The sequence below is a fragment of the Protobothrops mucrosquamatus genome, unplaced genomic scaffold (genome assembly GCF_001527695.2).
Source record: "Protobothrops mucrosquamatus isolate PMUCROS unplaced genomic scaffold, P.Mucros_1.0 scaffold124, whole genome shotgun sequence".
In the NCBI taxonomy this organism is placed as follows: domain Eukaryota; kingdom Metazoa; phylum Chordata; class Lepidosauria; order Squamata; family Viperidae; genus Protobothrops; species Protobothrops mucrosquamatus.
This window is the reverse complement of record NW_015386491.1, coordinates 654,442-674,311: the sequence shown is the minus strand read 5'-3', so window position 1 is coordinate 674,311 and position 19,870 is coordinate 654,442. Positions and strand designations below refer to the sequence as shown.

At 38.7% G+C, this 19,870-nt stretch overlaps 1 protein-coding gene across 1 annotated transcript in view; it reads right to left on the bottom strand.

The window, feature by feature from the left end:
• Positions 1–10,223, bottom strand: part of TEX2 (testis expressed 2) — a 72,495-nt gene extending 62,272 nt beyond the window's left edge. Inside the window, exon 1 of the mRNA XM_015812960.1 lies at positions 10,209–10,223. The gene's annotated coding sequence lies outside the window, so the exon portion shown is untranslated. The remainder of the gene's footprint in view (positions 1–10,208) is intronic.
• Positions 10,224–19,870: the final 9,647 nt, after the last annotated feature.

Below are 19,870 nucleotides of genomic sequence, written 5' to 3'. Positions count from 1 at the left end.
CTTATGTCACTCTTGCACCTCTATTTTTCTCAGTCACAGATCCCATTAACTGTTGCTCAAAACCTGTGGTGCTAACCATACGATGCTGCCTTTGTCCCATCCTACCTAGCCTATAGTTTCATGCTTATATTACTGTGCTAAAGGGGTACTTTTGATTATTCCCCATCTTCTCTTCTGTGTGCAGGATTTCTGGCACTTTAATGGCAGCCACAGTGATAGCAATAGCAATAAGACTTATATACTGCTTCATAGTGCTTTACAGCACCATCTGAGCCGTTTACAGTCAGTCTATTGCCCACAACAAGCTGGGTCCTCATTCTACCAACCTTGGAGGATGGAAGGCTGAGTCAACATTGAGACAGTGAGGATCGAACTGCTGGCAGTTGGCAGAGTTAGCCTGCAATACGGCGATACTGCATTCTAACCACTGCCTCAGCATAGACCTTTCCCTGTTTACACCACAGTAATGAGATATTAATGGCTGAGTTTTGCTCCCTCTGCGGAACAGAACAATTTAGAGAGCCAGTTTGGTTAAGGAATAAGGCCAGAAACTAGGAGACTATGAGTTCTAATCCTGTCTTAGATATGAAGCTAGCTGGATGACCTTGGGCCAGTCACACTCTCTCAGGCCTAGAAAAGAGACAAGAGCAAATCACTTCTAAAAAAACCTTGCCTAGAAAACTGCAGGGACTAATCTGGGCAGTGACCAGGAATTAAAAATTGACTTGAAGGAGCATACACAGAACAAATTACATTTTGTGTTGTCTCACAAACTCAGGAAAAATATATTAAAGCAGCTAAATAAATAAGCCCTCAATGTTTCTCTGAAAAAAATCAGATTATTCTGTTCCTTTACCATCCAGAGTACAGTATACATTTCAAAGTTATAAATGTTCCAAGAGAAAAATTCTGCTTGAGTTATTTTATAAATAAAAATACGTTTTTATCAGAGCTATTTTGAACTTCCCATATGCAACCATCCAAAACTAGAAATTACTTCTACATGAAGTTTGCAGTAAATTACTCTTGGGATTACTATCAGCTTTCCTATGCCACATCCTCTCAAGCATTAAAGTGCTCCTTTACAAACCTTTCAGACTAAGTTTCAGGATACTGAAAGTAGAAGCTGCAACTAGTCAAGCCCTCATATCATACAACAATTATATAAAGACTTTTCAATTCATTATTTTCTGAAAAATAACCACACGTTCTCCACAAGAATCCTATCTGAAGCTTGGCATAAACAAGTGAGAAAGCTAGGCATAATAGGTAAGATGATCAAAATGAAGTGTTTTAATCTACAAATTAATGTGTACTGCTGAGCTGGTGCTGGCAGACTAAAGAAAATTAATGGATTATCTCTACAAAATACATTTCCATTTTAGGGATATAAATATTTCACAGCTCTATTTAATATCTGAAATTTTAATTTGGGAATTGAAATCCAACAATTATGGAGGATGTCAGATTAATGAAGTCTGCAGTTTAAGACCAAAGTGTCATAAATCCCTTCTAAACCATAATTTGTGCATTTTTAATTTGTTTTCATGGCAATATCCTCACCTCAACCGCTGATCTCAAAACCTGACTGTGCTTCAGGTTCTTGCCTATAGCTTCTTGACTCAGAATGCAGAGTGTATGTAAAGCTTACCTTTGGAAACCAAACTCTGCAATTAGCAAAGGCATTATTAGTTGCCTACCAATTTAAGCATTAAGGATTCATTCAACCTGCAACTAGAAGAGCTACAAATTGCAGCTTTGGGGTTCTGCTGGATATTTCAAATTTTATATATAAGCTTCCCTAGGATTATGACACTGGTGCAATCGGTTGACAAATTAAGTGGAAATGTAAATATGAGCAGCTGCTCAAACAGAAACTAGTGTCTCCCCTCCCCCCAAAAACATCTGCAGATAGAATTCACTAAATGCCTGGTGCTGGAAGTGAGCCAGAAACAATGCAAGTGTGGCACTTACCTTTTATTCATTTCAACAGTTTTTAAAGAATAAAAAGATAAGTAAGCACAATAAGCTATAATAAAATATACTTCTTAAAGTATGGTTAATCATCGCATGTACAATTCTTCCCTCCAGTGGGCTTCACGTTCCCTCCTATTGCCATCGTAAGCTATCACTTTCATTTGCAACTAAACATCATGCTAAGTCAAAGCAGACATGTTTTAACACAGTGTATGAATTAACTGTTATGTCCAAACTTTAACCAGGACAACTATAACAAGTCAATTTCATCCTTGTTCACAATCCTGGCTTTTTATCCCCACAGTGCTCTCCAACACTGGCCAGGAGTTATGAGGCTTATATTCCAACATAGTTGGAAAACACCAAATTGAGGATCGCTACTTTAAATAAACAACAGCCCTAAATTCAGAACAGGCCGTTGAAAACAGAATTGAAATCTTCAGATTTCATGATGTGAAAAAAAAATTGAGAATGCCATTTATCTGGGCTAATTCACACAGCACTGTCTACACTGAAGTTTGAATTGAGCTCTCCCTCTAGAGTAGGAAGGAGAAAGATCCACAATCATTAAACTAAGGAATAATAAAAATCTGAATAAATGAATGTAATCTCTGTCTGCCTTTTCTAGCAACTCTTTCAGTGCCATAATTGTTAAAAAAAGAATTTCCCGATTGTCACCTCTGATGACAGGGCTTTCTAGACAAAGAATTTCTATTACATTAATATTTTGGAAAATAATATTTGTGTAGACATCATTGTCCTTTTGCATGTTGAACGTGAATGTCAAGTTTCATACTTCAGACCTTTATTGTTCAAGCTTTGTATTTTGACTTGTACACAGGACCAAACTATTTACAAACTGGTCCAATGTATTGTGACCTTGATCCTTTCATGCTGCTCAGGCCCCTCTCCCAACAAATTCAGTAGTCAACAATAGTAAACACTGCACGAGCAGTGCAATTTCCCATTCACCTTTGGCAAGAAACAAAACAAGAGTGTTAAACTTGGGACAGTGAAAAAACTTTTCAAAAATCAATTCTCTCAGAAAAAAAGGGGGCCAGAAATCCACCTTACCAGCTCTCCATCAATACTATACACGCACACACATGTGACCTTGCTACCAGCCACTTAAAAAATCCCCACTTCAACCTAGCAACTATGTTCTTACATTAGTTACGTTTCTGGATAGATTACAAAGACTATATTAACTACAAAAGTACTACTGTACAATAATTACACTGTATATAACCAAAGAATGGAAAAAAACACAGCTAGGCACTCTGTCAAAACTGGTGACAGCACATACAACTCTTCACAAAGTTACATAAAGTAAGTTTCACAATGAAGAAGTAGGTATACATACAACCTATTCAACCAACACAGTGAGGTCCTGCAGACCTAGAAGTAGGTAACAGATTTTTCATGAGAATGAAATAAAGTGAAAATCAAACAATTCTTCATGCCTTCATGGATACACCTATGTAGTTTTCTTGACAATTTTAGAAAATACATTTGTTTCTGCCTTCTTCAGGGTATGTCTTCAATTTCCCAGTATAGTCAACAACTGTAGGATTTTTTGTGTGTGTGTGATGATCTCTCATCTAAGCACCTTCAACCCTGATTAGCCTTTTGAAAACAAAGTTATCCAGTTACTGTCCCATTGCAAAGGTGTCAGCATAAACAAATGATTCAAACCACAAAAAGACTTTTTTTTTTTATAGAGAGAAATGACAGACCCCTGCAAAATACTGTTAAGAACCCACAAAGGAAATAAGATTCTGTCTTAATCTTTGCCTTTTTGGCAAAATATCTTCTACCCTGTGCACAATCTTAACCGATTAATACCATTGTGCAGAAGAATGCAGTCAAAAGAAAAAAAACCATAAAGCTCCATCAAATATTTCAGCTATGTTCTGAAAACATAATATAAGCTTTGAAAAATAGAGCTGATCAGAAGCTTTATACAATTTTTAAAATGCTCTGTGTTTACCCTGCCAAGCAAAATTTAATAAGCAATAGTTAGAAGCGAGTGATTAAAAAGTTTTAAATTTTTTGAAGAGAAGGACGAGGGGGGACATGATAGCAGTGTTCCAATATCTCAGGGGCTGCCACAAAGAAGAGGGAGTCAAGCTATTTTCCAAAGCGCCTGAAGGCAGGACAAGAAGCAATGGGTGGAAACTAATCAAGGAGAGAAGCAATCTAGAACTAAGGAGAAACTTCCTGACAGTGAGAACAATTAACCAGTGGAACAACCTGCCTCCAGAAGCTGTGAATGCTCCAACACTGGAAGTCTTTAAGAAGAGACTGGACAGCCATTTGTCTGAAATGGTATAGGGTTTCCTGCCTGAGCAGGGGGTTGGACTAGATGACCTCCAAGGTCCCTTCCAACTTATTAATAATAATAATAATAATAATAATAATAGTAGTAGTAGTAATAATAATCATCATCATCAATCATCATCATCATCATCATCATCATCATTGCAGAGTCAGCCAGATGTTCAGACTGGATTTGGCATTTTTGTCTACCTATCGAGTCCTTACTGGGATAGACAGATGTGGATGTTTGATGGTATTACAGATATCGTCGTAGGATGGAAGCAGTTCCTAGTAAGGCCGCCTTTTGCTATTGATTAATGACGAATTTGTCAATGCCAATGGTATTCAAGTGGTGCTCTAGTTGTTTTGGGATTGCACTCAAGGCACTTATTACTATTGGTACTACCCTTGCTTGCCTTTGCTACAGTCGTTCTATTTCTATTTGTAGGTCTTTGTATTTTGTTATCTTCTCCAGTTCTTTCTGGTTCATTCTGCTGTCTCCAGGCACTGCCACGTCCACTATCCAGACTTTTTTGTCTTTCTTATTGACAATTGTTAAGTCTGGGGTGTTAGGTGCTTGTCTGTTTGAATTCTAAAGTCCCAGAGCAATTTTACTTTATCATTTTTATGACTTTCTCTATTTTATGATCCACCAGCTGTTGCTTACAGGCAAATGATATTTCTTGCAGATCTTCCAATGCACCATTGTTGCTACTTTGTCATGCCGCTGCTTGTAGTCAGTTTATGCAATCTTCTTGCAGCAGTTTACCAGGTGGTTTCTTCAGCTTCTTTGCATAGGCGGCACCTACTGTCTGTTGCTGTCTTTTCAATTTTGACTTTGTATGCATTTGTCCTTAAGGCTTGGTCTTGTGCAGCCAGAATTAGTCCCTCGGTCTCTTTCTTCAACTTTCCTGCTCTTAACCATTGCCAGGTCTTGTTATTATCTGCTTTCCAGCTATTTTTTTAATATACTGGCCATGTAGTGCTTTGTCTTCCCATGCCTCCATTCTGTTCTTCATTTCGTCTTTGTTGTAGGCCAGTTTGGTCTCTCCAGTAGTCAGCAAGCCTTCCTGATATACTAACTTCAGTGCATCTTCATCATTGTCCTTCAGATAGTCTTCCAAAGCCATTTTTTCTTCTTCAACCATCTGATGTACTTGCAACATTCCACGCCCACCTATTTGCCTTGGTAGATAGAGTCTGTCAATGTCACTGCGTGGATGAAGGGCATGATTCATTGTCATTATTTTTCTTGTCTTCCTATCCATTGCTTTTAGTTCTGCTTGAGTCCAGTCCACTATTCCAGCTATGTATCTAATGACTGGAATTGCCCAGGTGTTGATTGCCTTCATGGTATTGCCTCCATTGAGTTTGGACTTTAACATCTTCTTCATTCTCTTGATGTATTCACCTCTAATCTTTTTCTTGACTTCAATGTGCTTGATGTTGTCACCTTGAAGGATACCCAAGTATTTGTAGTAATCTTCCTCATCCAAACTCTTAATGTTATTTTCATGGGGCATCTTGATTCCTTCAGTTTTCACTATTTTTCCTTGTTTGATAATAAGTGTGGCACATTTGTCCAAGCCAAACTCCATTGCAATATCTTAGCTATATATACGGACAGTGTTGAGCAGTGATTCTATTTCAAATAGTGTTTTTCCATACAGCTTCAGATCATCCATGTAAAGGAGGTGGGATAGTGTAGCAGATGTTTTTGATGTTTGATAGCCATGTCTTGAGTTATTCAGTATTGTTGACAGAGGAAACAGTGCAATAACAAATAGTAGTGGTGATAATGAATCTCCTTGAAATATTCCTCTCTTGATATTAACCTCTCCCAGTCTCTCACCATTGACCTGCAACTGTGTCTTCCATTGTGCCATCGATCTTTGCACAAACTTTCTGATGTTTCTACTGACTCCTGTTATTTCTAGGCACTTGATTATCCAGTTATTGGCAGAGAGTCGAATGCCTTTTTGTAGTGAATCCATGTCACATTCAGGTTGGTCTTCCTTCTCTTGCAGTTTTCCAAGATCATTTTGTCTATTAGGAGTTGATCTTTTGTTCCTCTGCTATTGGGGTGGTTTCCTTTCTGCTCAGGTGGAAAGAGATTGAACGGTCACTAATTGAATGGTTATAAGTGAAGGACAACTGCATAGATCTCAGTAGTTCAAAATTCCCTTGGTCAACGTTGGTTAGTTGTTTGTCTTGTTTGGACTAGAATAATCTGTTCATCTCTAGGCTGATTTATTAAAATGAAAGACAGAAGGCTGCTACTGAAACAAGAAAGTCCAATGTGCAGAATTCAGCATCTAAAATTCTGGTTCATGTAATATGACTTCACCTTTTCAAACTGATCCTGAAAGAATTATAAACAAACAAACAAACAAACAAATAAATAATACCTTTTATTTATTTGACTCCAATGCCAATCTGTAATAACACTATAAATTAAGATTTGAGAAAACACGTCTCTGGTAATCTTAATACATAGATTAGATAGTATGGGACAGTATAAAGGACACATTTTTATCACCTGGACATTTTGATTGTTTTTCTGTTTTTGTGCACTATTAAAATAAACCCACCATTAAAATTATAGACTGATCATTTCTTAGTCAGTGGGCAAACGTAAAAAATCAGCAGGGGATCAAATATTTTTTCCCCTCACTGTATCTGTTCTGGAGGAAATACATTATGTTTGACATAATTTTGGATGTTGTCAATTTTTGTTCTAGTATTAGAGGAAAACAAACTTTCCTACAGCCGCTTATAAATATAAGTAAAGGCAGTTTGTTCATGACATACTTTTCTTAAGAGCATGTAACACATAAAATAGCAATGTTTTGACTTTACTGCTTTTCAAAGAACCCCCCCAAATAAACCAATATCCACCCTAAGAGTAACCAGTCACCCTCAGGGACAAATTATTTTCCCCCCACATGTATTACAAAGTAACAGTCCATAGCAAATTAAATTTAGCGTAGTATTGCTTCATGCTCCTTTCTCTCTATTTTCGCTTCCCTTTTGACAACTGCTTCCACTCTAGTTGCTGAATCTTTATTCAAAATTTCTTTGATTACTATCAGTTTGGGAAAATTAGACTGCAATGGCTGGGTGCCTCCAATTCACTGCCCAACCTTTTATCAATTCAGCAAATCAAAATTTAAAAACATGAATGTCAAGATCCACAATATCTATTCAGTTCACTATATATGGAAACCCAAACTCCCAAGTTCTGGCTTAAATAAAATCATATACATTTGTAGAATTATTAAAGATTTGTTTTTGTTCTCATCTTCATCTAGTCAATCTAGTGGTTTAATGAGCATCTATTCAAAGTTAAACCAAATCAGAGTGTGTAAAATCCTCTCTTCATAGCTTAGTCCTACCAGGTAGTCCTCAACTTATAACCACCCATTCTGCAACTGTTCTAACTTACCATACAATGGCACTGAAAAAGTTACATACGACTAGTCCTCGCACTTATGACCATTGCAACATCCACAGGGTTACATGATCAAAATGTAGGTGCTTGGCAACTGGCATGTATTTACAATGGTTGCAGCATCCTGGGGTCATGTGACCAACATTTGTGACCTTCCAACAAGCAATGTTAATTCACTTAACAACCACATTATTCGCTTAACAACTGTGGCAAAAGAGTGTAAAATTGGACACTATTCACTTATTTTATTTATTTTATATTTATATTTCCTATTTCTAAACTGCCCATCTCCCTCAAAGGGGGGGCTCTTAACAGCTGCCTTGCTTAGCAACGAAAAGTCTGGGCCAAGTTGTGATCATATGTCGAGGACTTCCTGCATGCACAGATCTACAAGCTGAAGATACATTCTGAAATGTATCTTCCTTTTGGGATTGCATCTTTTTAGATCACCTTTGAATTAATTCCAATTTAGTTTTTGTTCTAGCCCCACCAATCACCTTTAAAAAGTATAGTCTTCAGCTTTTTAAAAAGTTGTACATAGTTTGATTATACTGATAAATGTTTAATATGATACTTCTTTATGATCCACTCTGCATCCATCATTATCAGGGAGAAAAAGACAAGAATCAACAGTCCAAAACTTTTTGAATGACAACATTCTTTTTTCCATTCCTTTATCTTTTATAATTTTCTAATTAAAGAAAACTTATCTATTAGGATTTTCAATATTAAAAGTCACAAAAGTGAATTCGGTTTCATTCTGAAGCACCCTGAACATTTTCAGATGCAGTGTTCACATCAATTACCAACAAAGTTTTAAAAAGTTCATCTATCACACTGTAAATACTAGTGATTCAACTGAATAACAACAACAACAACAACAACAACAATAATAATGTTGGAAAGGTCATCTAGTCCAACCCCCTGCTCAGGCAGGAAACTCTATAGGCCTATGGCCCTATACCATTTCGGACAAATGGCTGTCCAGTCTCTCCTTAAAGACTTCCAGTGCTGGAGCATTCACCGCTTCTAGAGGCAGGTTGTTCCACTGTTTAATTGTTCTAACTGTCAGGAAGTTTCTCCTTAGTTCTAGGTTGCTTCTCTCCTTGGTTAGTTTCCACCCATTGCTTCTTGTCCTGCCTTCAGGCACTTTGGAGAATAGCTTGACTCCCTCTTCTTTGTGGCAGCCCCATCTTTTTGAAGACGGGAACTACATCAGCTCTTTTCCAGTCCTCTGGAAGACATCAGACCTCTTTCGAAACCTTCATATCCTTTCCTAAATTTACATCCCTTATAATTGAATCACCAACCAGAAGGTGGCTTCTCTTTTTGGATGCCTTGCTCTTCTTGCATGTGTAATGCCTGATTCACACTTTCCCCTATCCAAAACACTTTATTTGTCTTGGACCACGATCCCCAGCTTATTTGAGTTATCATCAGCACAACTACCTTGCCCTGTTTCCTTAGTGTCCCTAAGGAGAGACACAGTGAAAGTTTTGTGTTTATGGTTCACAGCTCTTGCCTGCCAGATCCCACAGTTGTCCATACTGCCCTTCTCCTGCAGGATCTTTGTGGTAGAGGGGGCTGACAGCACGGATTTTGAACTGCTGCATATCTAATGGCAACACATTGTTAGCAACTAACCTGCAATTCATTTGTTTGCCTCCAAGGATCCTGAACTTACAGATAACATCACTCATTAAATTACTATAAAGGTCAGTTCTCACAGGATTTTCTAGCCCTAGCAGTTCCATTTCAACCACTACAGATCAGTGAATAGAGTTCTTGATTCTTTTCAGTACTTTTTTTTTGTTGACCAAGAGCAAGATGGAAAACATCAATAGGTTTAAAGGTCATGATTTCTATCTGGGAAATGTCAGTCCAAAAGAGGAGACAGAAAGACATAGAAATATATCTATCTTCTTCAAATTCACAAGAAAATCACAAGATGTGCTGGAAAGGTCACAGAGAATGCAAAAGTGCTTCCAATTCCTCATATAACAATAGATCAACAGTTTTCATAGCAGTGAAGCTCCAAATGGATTCCAAGTTGCACTAATATAGCATTGCTGTAGTTGGCTCATTCATGACACAGCCTGTTATATACAGTATGCCCAACTGCAGGTTATTGAATAAACAGTGGTTAAACAAACTGTGGCTTAGTGCAATGTAGAATCCACACTGTCAAAACTATTTAGCACTGAACCCCTCCAAATCATCATAAAATATTTAATTTAAATATAGGGCTCAGTGATAGGCTAAATCTCTATGGACCTTGTTTTGCCTTGGAGGAAGAAAGATTCCAAAGCTAATGTACCTATTGATAAATGCCACATAAGCTACTGGGAAAGACATTTCATTTCATTAGTTCCAAACTTGCCTTAATCTCTACCGGACAGGCAACAGTTTTAGGAGAGCTTGTTTTGTATAATTAATCAACCGCTTAGATGTTAGAATTCACCTTTATGAAACTGTATTCTGTAATTAACATCTTTTGTAATTTTCAGGCCATTATTTTTGAATGAGTATTAAGGATCTCACAGATGCTTTCTTGGCAGAAGGCACAATATGAGAGCTCTTTGTTTCAGCTTGGCCTTTTCTTCCTTTAGATATCCTTTAGTTTTTCAAAAAAGAAAAATGTCCGAAGTGCATCTGAAAAAAAAAAAACACAGTAAAGGAGCTGGCAATTTAGAATTAATCAAGGGAGGTTTGAACTGGCAATTAGTCTCTTTAGTACACAAAACCATCTGAAAGCACACAAATTAGGACATGAAATATTAAAGACACAGTCAGATAAGGCTATTAGCTTGAATGCTTCCTCTGAATGTGCACTGTGAAAGACACACAATGACTGTTCTAAGTGTATCCATGTTATGATCCTAGGAGCCAAAAGTAATTAAAAACATTTATTTGTTCCTCTTATGCTTCTGCTAGTTATTATCTTTTTGCTTATTTGCTTAAGTTTATATCTCACATTTCTTTCATGAGCTCAAGGGAGCAAAATAGCACATCTCTCTCCCCCCTGCACCCAAGCTTCCCTTAATAGCTACCCTATGAAGTAGGAAGGCCTAAGAAAGAATGACTGACCCCAGCCACACACCGAGTTTCCATGACTGTAGACTTGAACTCAGGTCTCCCTGATCCTAGTTCAATATCTTAACCTAAACGAGTTGCCTAAACATCCCATGAGATATAGCAATGTTATTTCTAAATTAAGCCAATGAGAAAGGCTGCCCTATTTGAAAAAAATAAACCCTCTTATATAAAATGGAATCTTTCTATAACAATCATGAATTCATCCATGATTTCTACTTTCACACTTCTGACTAAAAACCTCTTTCAATGTCATGCTCATAAAATATAACAAGAGGCAGGATTCCCAGAGAAATGTGTTAATGTGTAGGCTACATTTTCACTGAGCAACTGGCAATTCTGGGAAAAGAGATGTTTTCCAATTGGTCATGTCTGGGTTAATATGAACAAGCCAGTTTCCTATCCATAAAACAAAAGATCACAAGTTGCACAGGTGAGAGGATAGCTATGTTTCTCTCTGGAGAATTACTCAACTCAACTCAATTCAACAGGATAGGGTAGGGTAGAGTAGGGTAGGGTAGGATAGGATAGAATCTGGAAGGGACCTTGGAGGTCTTCTAATCCAGCCCCCTGCTCGAGCAGGAGAACCTATACATCTCAGACAAGTGACTGTCCAGTCTCTTTTTAAAAAAACTCCAGTGATGGAGCATCCACGATTTCTGGAGGCAAGCTGTTCCACTGGTTAATTGTCCTCACTGTCAGAAAGTTTCTCCTTAATTCCAGGTTGCTTCTCTCTTTGATCAGTTTCCAACCATTGTTTTTTGTCCTGTCCTCTGGTGCTTTGGAGAATAACGTGACCTCCTCTTCTTTGTGGCAGCCCCTCAAATATTGGAATACTGCTATCATGTCTCCCCTATTTCTTTTCTTTAGACTAGCCAAACCCAAGACCCGCAGCCGTTCTTCGTATATTTTAGTCTCCAGGCATTTGATCATCTTAGTTGCTCTTCTCTGAATTTTTTCCAAACTCTCAACATCTTTTCTGTGATATGGTGACCAAACGTGGCTGCAGTATTCCAGGTGTGGTCTTACTAGGGTTTTATAAGGTGGTACTAATACTTTTGTGATCTTGATTCTTGTAATCACAGAATAAGAATTAACTATGTAATTATATTTGCTACAAAGGAAATTGGAAGATCTTTCTAGTTCTTTTTATCTTTTCTTTCACTTTTTAATCTTTTTCTTTGTTCTTTTATTCTGTGGTTTTATGTTCTCGTTAGAACTTTCCTTAAAATTTATGTAAGAGGATTACTCAACCCAACATTCCACTGGCTTTTACGGAACAAATCTGAAAGCCTTAGCCATGAGCACTTATGAATTAAGTGGCAAAGCAAATACTCTATTCTGAGCTTCTCTCAGAAAAAAAAATGTCTGGGAATTAAACAAAGAACACTGTCACTGTGTGGAACACAAGAAAAACAAATATAAAACCCAAAGGCTGTACAAATTTTGGATTTTTATTTACATATTGCTGCTTCTTCATTCAAAAATACTTCAGTAAGGATTTTCCACATCAAAGTATTTTAAAAACATTGATAGAATAGATTTGTCTAATCTTTACTTGATTATGTTTTCTTATTTCAATAGTTTTAAATGATTTCAGCTAAGTACATTTAACAGTCTACTTCCTGCTGGAGAAATAAAAGATAAAGTCATAGGCTAAACATTGTGCTTTTAAGAGATTCTAAATCTCTGGGACTTTGGAATTTGGACAGACAAGCACCTTCCACATAATACCCCAGACGATAAGAAAGACAAAAAAAGTGTAGATAGTGGATGGGGCAGCAGAGACAGAATAGAACTAGAAAAAAATCACAAGATATAAAGACCTGCAAATAGAAATAGAAAGTCTGGGGCAAAAGAAACAAAGGAAGTACCAATAGGCACTTTGGTGAAATCCCAAAACAATAGGACAGTGATGGCGCACCTATGGCACGGGTGCCAGAGGCGGCACTCAGAGCCCACTCTGTGGGCACGTGTGCCGTCGCCCCAGTCCTAGGCCTTCAGCTGGGTTTTATAAAACCTTTTCGCTTTAGGTCTCTGCCGCCGTGTACAAAAAAAAGGTTCAATCAATCAGTCAATTGGGAAAAAAAAAGATCTTGCAAAGTTGGAATTGATTGATTGAACTTTTTAGTCCCACCCAGTCTGCTGTTACCCGCAGCCATGCCCACCCAATGGGCCACACCCATATATGAAAGCTGAAAAGAAAAAAATAATAATTAAGTCCAACGAGAAGAGGATATCTGAAAGAATGCAACAGTTCTAAAAATAACAGAATCCAGAATCAGAAATAAGAGAACAGAAACTAGCAGATCAACACTAATGTATAATATGAAATAAAGTATAAGAAACTACTGAACTCTGTTCATTCTGAAACTAAGGTCCCTCTCCTCTGTCTTCTCTTCAGAAAGAACAAAACCATCTATCTAAAAAACAAGAGGAATGGAAATAAAGCGTGATTAAGCATCTAGAACACCACAAAAACAACAGAATAAGGTTGCTCGCACTGAAGCTTGTTCCAAAGAAACAGCTAACACTAATATTAAAAGGTATCAATATGGTAATATCAAATATAAGCACCAGCTCACTGCAGGAAACAAACCAAGTAAAGTACAGCATGGCTGCAGTTATAATTGAAAAACTTGGATGAAAAATCAACAACGAAGGGGAAAAAAAGCCAAATTGCACCACCAAATGGGATATCAGGTTGGAAAGTAAGACCAGCCTTCTAAAATCAGATGCAAACCAGCTAGAACAGATGAAACAAAGAAGCTGAAGAACAAGAAAGGCAAACAATACCTGAACAAGAAATATCACCTAGAAACAAGGAAGATCAAGGAAGCAATGGAAATTTAAAAAAGCAGCAAATAACAGCTATAGCCAAGAGGATTGGCAGATATGAAGCTTGAATTGCACACTATAAGCAAAATCTTCAATTACAGTCAAATCAGAAATATTTTCCCCAATCCATTAATGGAGAGATTGCAATGAACCAATGAACACCTGATAAGTTCCAGGGAAGAACTCGAAGAAATACAACAACAATACAGCTCGAATAAAGGAGGTGGATAAGAATAAAAAAGAAGCTGAAATGAAAGAATTTATAATAGCGCAGAGATGGTGGGAAAAGGAGCAAGGAACATTAAGAATTGGTCAGCACCAGGTGAAGACGGGCTGCATGGGTTTTGGTTGAAACATCTGGCTGGTTTCCACCCACTCACTGCCAAACAGTTTAACAACATACAGTACTGCAAAAGCTTTTTCTACCTGAGCAGAAAGAAACCCATCCAAATAGTAAAAGAACAAAATATCAGCTCCTAACTGACAAAACGATTTTGGAAAACTGCAACAGAAGGAAGACCAACTTGAATGTAGCTTGGATTGATTACAAGAAGACATTTGACTCGGTTCCACCTGATTGGACACACAAGTGCCTAGAAATAACAGGAGTCAGTACAAACATTAGAAGCTTTATGCAAAGATCAATGGCACAATGGAAGATACAGTTACTGGTCTTCCAGTTATAGACTGGAAAAGGTTAATATCAAAAAGAGAAATATTTCAAGAAGTCTTACTATCATCATTAACTGTTTGTCTTTGCATTAATTCCTCTGTTAAGAATACGGAACAAGTCAGGCTAAGGCTAGCAAATATCAAAATATGTGCCAGGCTAACCCACTTCTTTTACATGGAAGATTTGTAGCTAAATGGAAAAATACTATTTGAAACAGAATCGTTGCTCAACACATACAGATACGGCAAAGGGAGTAAGCTCATTAAAGAGAGATCCAATCTGGATCTAAAGAGAAATTTCCTGACAGTAAGAACAATCAATGGAACAGTTTGCCTCCTGGAGTTGTGGTGCTCCATTGCAGGAGGTCTTCAAGACAAGTTTAGACAGCTATTTGTCTGGGACACAATAAGGTCTCCTGACTTGGGTGGGAAGTTGGATAAAAGACCTCCCTTCCAGTCCCTATGATACTATGATGCAGCCAAGATATTGCAATGAGTGTGGATTGGACAAGTGTGCCACCCTTGCTATCAACAATAACTCTCTATCCTAGGTCCTTGGGAAGGACTCAATAGGTGGATAAAAATGCCAAACCTAGTCTAAACATCTGGCTGACTGTGTGATCAACACAGTAATAATATTCAAAAACTGCTATTAAATCAACAGCTCTTCCAAAGAAAGCTAGCGTATCTTCTGTTAGAATGATTCTGTCAGATATGGGACATAGCAATTAGGTTGTTTTATTTTTGGCTCACTCATGGAAAGTAGAGCTATTGCTAAGTGCTTTATAGAAATAATTATTCATCGGTTGATATAAGTCCACCCACTCCTTTTTCATTCATCTGATGTGAAAATGCAGCTATGCCCATGTTCATATGTATTATGAAAAGACTAAGAAATCTGTATTCAAAATCTGATAAAGAGATAATGTTCACAGAGGATTGAGCAGTCAATCAGATGAGCAGATTTTATTATAGTCCATTTCAAAAAGTCAAACTCATTATTATTTAAATAGAATAAAACTTTGAATGTTGGACCTAATTTGTGCAAGCATACACTTCCTTATCATAGCACTGTTGTCTTTCTTCTTTAGTACAATTGTTTCAAAACATATTCCAATAGCAAAAGCAGAAAATAAATAATTTGATGCCAAAATTCAATATCTTAACTGAATTATAAGTCAGAGATGCTCCCAACTCAAGAAATGGGAAATTTTAGGTACGAAACCAATCTATCCCACTTGTTGCCTTCAAATATAGGGCCCTGGATGTTCTCTGAGCTTTTTTTGTTTTCTTGCAGAAGTGCACTGATGATAATGTTACCTAGTTAGGTAATGAAATGTCTGCAAGAAAGAAAAAAACAAGCTCAGAGAGACCAAGGAGCCCACAGTTGAAACCTCAGCTACAAATATTCTCTTCTATCAGTGCCTTCAAATATATTGGGCTTAACAATCTTACTTCCTTCTACTATCCCCTATATATCCCTTATCCAAACAGATACTACATGGCACTATGAAACATAATAATACTAATACTAATAATACTAATAATACTAAGAATACTAAGAATACTACTAATAATAATAAAGTTGGAAGGGACCTTGGAGGTCATCGAGTCCAACCCCATGCTCAGGCAGGAACCCTACACCATTTCGGACAAATGGCTGTCCAGTCTCTTCTTAAAAACTTCCAGTGTTGGAGCATTCACTGCTTCTGGAGGCAGGTTGTTCCACTGGTTAATTGTTCTAACTCTCAGGAAGTTTCTCCTTAGTTCTAGGTTGCTTCTCTCCTTGATTAGTTTCCACCCATTGCTTCTTGTCCTGCCTTCAGGCGCTTTGGAGAATAGTTTGACTCCCTCTTCTTTGTGGCAGCCCCTGAGATATTGGAACACTGCTATCATGTCCCCCCTCGTCCTTCTCTTCATTAAACTGGACTTACCCAATTCCAGCAACCATTCCTCATATGCTTTAGCCTCCAGTCCCCTAATCATCTTTGTTGCTCTTCTCTGTACTCTTTCTAGAGTCTCAAAATATATTTTTTATTTAAACTTCCTGATTATTTGAGAACCATAACACCGGAATGAATCTCTGTGTACATTGCTAACCCCCTCCTTCAGCATACAGGTTTTTCTACATTTCTTGGAAACAATGACTGAGGGGATGTCCTACCAGGATTTAATGATAAAAAAGTTGAGCTATTAAGGTGACTAGTGTAAAAAAAATGCTTAATGCTAGGCATTAAGATTCACAGTCCTTTTTGAGACCTAGGCATTTAATAAAAATCTTGAGGAGTGTGAACACGAAGAATTTTAAACCATATATGCTTGTAGTAAAGGTCAGTCTTAGCTGAGCTCCACCTGAGGGAGTTAATCTCTTCCGTGATTGGGGAAAGATCCAGTAATGCTGATGAGGCATTGAAATAAATAGAGCGCTTGGAAAAGCAGAGAGAGAAATTCAAAGTTGGAGGAAAAAGAAGGAAGAAAATATGGAGGTGGATAAAAGTAACAAAATAAACAAAGAAAAGATAAAATACATTTCCATAACTGGATGTTAGTATAAATTGTTTTTCAAAAGGAGATAATTAGATGAAAGGAAGACCAAACAGTAACTATTAACTAAAATATCTATGCTGAGAGTCTATCTCCAATTGCCACACATGTGAAGGTCAGACAATTGAAGGGCTGAGTTTATGCCCTGTTAATTAACTTTCTAATGTTTTGCTGCCACCAGAGGCTCAACAGACAGCGCAAATTGTTTATCAAAATGTGTCTGGCAAATGCTACAATGATAAATTAAACCAGGCCAGAATAAATAGCAGTTTGAAGGGACATGATTCCCTTTCTACTCCCTAGCCAGCGTCCACGGCAGCCATGTCTCTCCCTTGGTTTGCCTTCCAACAAGTCTCTACCATGACTTGTTTGTCTTCCATACCTGTCACTTCCTCCCTTAGTGTTTTGCTCCAGACTTCCAACAAGACAGAGGAGAGAAAAGCAGAGCTTCGCTATTCTACTGGGGGTAAAAAGAGGCCGTGTTAGTGCTATTCCACTGCAATAATAACCAATCAGATTTCCTCTGTTCTATTTGGGGAAGAAAGAGCATTTTCCACAATTCCATCTCAATAATATTCTCTTTACTATAGATGCAGTAATCCTGTTTTTTTTTTCATTGCGGTGTTCAGAAATTAATTAATTTCCTATCCACAAAATAAAAAAAAATGTTGCCCAATAGCTAATCAGTTGGACTTCTCCAGCTCGATAGAAACCAGCTAGTCGCAGTGTTTCTCAACCTTGACAATTTTAAGGCATGTGGACTTCAACTCCCAGAATTCCACAGAGCCAGCATTGCTGGCTGTGGAATTCTGGGAGTTGAAGTCCACATGCCTTAAAATTGTTAAGGTTGAGAAACACTGAGCTAGTGGAACAATCATGGCATGGTCTGGTTCCCTCTTCCCGAGGCCTATTCCCTCCCCGCCCTTGGATGTTCCAAAATGATTATTTAATGTAAGGGGTGTGTGTGCTGAAATGAGAAGGGGCAGGCCCACTAGCCCAGAGAATTCCAGGCTAAATCCTGAAACCAGACTCCTCCCATTCCTGTTGCAGAGGATTTGTCCACTGGTTGGGAATATACTGAAAAGAAATGGTAGCAAACAAGAGGAGAAAAAGAAAATCACTTTGATACATTCAGTACTACGGTCAACACCATTCAACACAGCGGTTCACACAAAACACAACAGAAGCAGGATGGGTTGGCAATATAGGCATCACGTTTTTATACCTCCACAGTTTTGGCTCAAGGATGGATGGTTAGCACTGTACCTCCATTGCAGGAAAACTGCAGCGCAGAATAACCTTGAGGGAGAAGGGGAGGAGATGTTGCCTAGGAAATGAGCAGAGGCAGACAAGAGAGGCAGGAGCCCCCAGTGCCTTAATAGTCAGAGGAAGAAACCTAAGTAGGACCTAAGCAGGCAAAAATGGTGATGGGAAATTTGTACTTTCAGACTTACGAGATTCTGTTAATGTGGCCTTACAAGAAAGTATAGTGCAGGGGTGTCAAACTCAATTTCATTGAGGGCCGCATCAGCATTGAGGTTGCCCTTGGGGGGCCGGGTGGGTGCGGCCTACTGGGTGGGCGTGAATGGAGTGGGTGTGGCCTACTGGGTGGGCATGGCCAGCTCTACATCATTCCCGTCAAGGGTGCCTGTGGGGGCCTGGGCAGGAGTAGGACAGATCCGACGGTCTCTGGCAGAAGGGGGTGGGACTGGGGCAAGCGCCAAGGCATGGTGCATTTCTTCATTCCTCACAAAGGGTGACACCTCCCCAGCATGCACCCAGGGGGCAGGGCCAACGTGGCAGAGGCTGGTTCCTCTCTGTTTCTGGACAGCCTTGTGGAGCTAAGACTGATTCCATTTCAGCATAGATGGCCACCACAAAATTGTACATTGGCTCCCGGCGGCCTGGGCCAGGGCCAAGGCAGCGGGGGCTGTTCCCTCACTGTTTCCAGGATGGCTTCGCGGGCCACATGAAACCACTTTGCGGGCCGCATCCGGCCCCCGGGCCTTGTGTTTGACATGTCTGGTATAGTGCAATTAGCTCATCTACTATGCATCATTTTGTTTCCTGTCTGGTTTACTTGGGAAGGCTGGCAGGAAACCCTGAGACATATAGTGATATTGCATTGGTATTCCAAATCTACCGTATCCAACACCAATAATACAGCAATCTATAAATTCTGAAGAACAATATACAGTACATTCTACAGCAAACATGTGTTCTGAACTATTTAATACTCTGTATTTGTGCATCCAATTTGTGACACAGTGTGGTAGCAAATGGGTACAGCATCATTAACTGAGAAAATGCGAGAAAAATGCCCATAGTGGTATGGCCATGTCCTACGAGAAACACCCCATGCTGCTGCCTGCCTCTCCTCCCATTTTAACACAGGCGGAAAGCGCCCACATGGTAGGCTGAAGCAAAGATGGTAAGACACAATAAATGCAGACGTGAAATCTGTCCAGTTGGACCCGGATGCTGCATTTGATCCTTGATATTGCCTCCTGGGGATCACAGAATTGTAACAATAGAAGGTTTAAAATGAAAACACATTTTGAAAGCACTTCTAAGCGGAGGGAAGAGGAGGAGGAGGAGGAGGAGGAGGAGGAGGAGGAGGAAGAAGAAGAAGAAGAAGAAGAAGAAGAAGAAGAAGAAGAAGAAGAAGAAGAAGAAGAAGAAGAAGAAGAAGAAGAAGAAGAAGAAGAAGAAGAAGAAGAAGAAGAAGAAGAAGTAGTAGTAGTAGTAGTAGTAGTAGTAGTAGTAGTAGTAGTAGTAGTTCTTGGCCTCCATGACGACCATGGACTTGACCCAATTAGTTCATGCACCCACTCACACGGGAGGACATACACTGGATCTAATTTTTGTCTCTGGCCAGTGGCAGAGTGATCTGGAAATGGGGGAGATAATTATAGAGCCTTTGTCATGGTCAGATCACGCACTCCTTAGGATGGACTTCCGGACCGCTGCCCCTCG